Below are 1,749 nucleotides of genomic sequence, written 5' to 3'. Positions count from 1 at the left end.
TAACACTTTCCCACTCCTTAATGTGACTGCTTTGACATGCTCTTTAGTGTTACTAAGTAAACTTCTTAGTGGTCTTTTCGAGATCAATTTGGACTGCTGGCCTATCTGAGTTTCGAGCCCTTGGATCGATGCTTGTTGATTCTTAAGTGCTGTCTCGATGTTCTGAAAACAGGTTTCTAACACTGATATGAACTTTGAGAGCATCTCTTTAAGATTTGGCTTCTTTTCCTGTTGGTAGGGTTGTTGTTGGTAGCCCGGAGGATGTTGTGGTCTTTGATTTCCTTGACCGCCCCACGAGAAATTTGGGTGGTTCCTCCAACCTACATTATAAGTATTACTGTATGGGTTATTTTGAGATCTAAAGTTATTGTTACCCATATAGTTGACTTGTTCCTCTTCGGTTGTAGGATTGAAGGATTGATATTTTGTATGCACACCTCCTCCACTTGTGTCACACTTTATTACTGGATGTACCTGCGTAGAACCAAGTAAACCATCAATCTTTTTATTGAGAAGTTCTACCTGATTTGACAGCATAGTAACTGAGTCGACGTTATAAACACTGGCTGTTTTTGTTGGCTTAGTCCTCATGACTTGCCACTAATAGTTATTCAGTGACATTTCTTCAATGAATTCATAAGCCTCTTCAGGTGTTTTGTTGTTGATGGTTCCTCCAGCAGCTGCGTCAATCATCTGTCTTGTCGAGGGATTCACACCATTGTAAAATGTTTGAACTTGAAGCCATAGAGGTAACCCATGGTGAGGGCACCTTCGCAATAGATCCTTGTATCTCTCCCATGCATCGTAAAGTTTTTCTATGTCCATCTGCACCAAAGAAGAGATATCATTACGTAACTTAGCCGTTTTAGCCGGCAGAAAATATTTTAGTACAAATTTTTCAGTCATTTGTTCCCAAGTAGTGATGGACCCTCGTGGTAACGAGTTCAACCACTATTTAGCTTTGTTTCTCAGTGAAAAAGGGAATAATCGAAGGCGAATGGCATCATCAGAAACACCATTAATTTTGAAAGTGTCATAAAACTCCAAAAAATCGCCAAGTGAGTGTTGGGATCCTCATCCTGCAAACCATCAAACTGAACAAACTGTTGTATCATCTGAATTGTGTTAGGTTTCAGTTCAAAATTATTCGCAGCAATAGCAGGTCTAACTATACTTGACTCAGTTCCTGTTAAAGAAGGTTTAGCATAGTCATACATAGTACGTGCAGCAGGATTTTGATTAGCCACAATTGCAAGAGGCAGCTGATTGCCTTGGTTTTCAGCCATCTCTTCGGTTGGAGGTTGAGTATCGTCTTCTTGCTCGTTCTCTGTGTATCTTAAGCTTCGCCTTATTTCTTTTTGGTTTCTACAAACTATGCGATCAATTTCTTCGTCAAAAAGTAATGGTCCCGACGAGTTTCTTCTAATCATAAACTATAAAAACCTGTCAAGAGAAAGAAAAAGTAAATTAATTAGTAATAATAATAATTAAATTAAATTAAATTAAATTAAATTGCAAGAAAAATAAATGGCTAAAGTAATAAAAATTGAGTGTTCCTAATATTTTAGTTTCCCAGCAACGGCACCAAAAACTTGATCGTGAGGTTTCGTGATAGGTTTTAAATATTTATAATTACTCGTTCTTGAACTAGCTATTATTGCAATGTAGGCAAGTGTACCTATCGAACAGCAGTATAATTTTAGCTAGACTGGATTGTCGAACCCAAAGAAACTAAAAGTACTAGTAATG

General features: G+C 37.7%; 1 non-coding gene across 1 annotated transcript; it reads left to right on the top strand.

The window, feature by feature from the left end:
• Positions 1-751: 751 nt before the first annotated feature.
• On the top strand, positions 752-858 carry LOC121217617 (small nucleolar RNA R71). Its single transcript, XR_005913772.1, has one exon. It is a non-coding gene; the product is annotated as a small nucleolar RNA R71 (small nucleolar RNA).
• Positions 859-1,749: the final 891 nt, after the last annotated feature.

The sequence above is a fragment of the Gossypium hirsutum genome, chromosome A02 (genome assembly GCF_007990345.1).
Source record: "Gossypium hirsutum isolate 1008001.06 chromosome A02, Gossypium_hirsutum_v2.1, whole genome shotgun sequence".
NCBI classification, from domain to species: Eukaryota; Viridiplantae; Streptophyta; class Magnoliopsida; order Malvales; family Malvaceae; genus Gossypium; species Gossypium hirsutum.
This window is presented reverse-complemented; position numbering and strand designations above follow the sequence as displayed.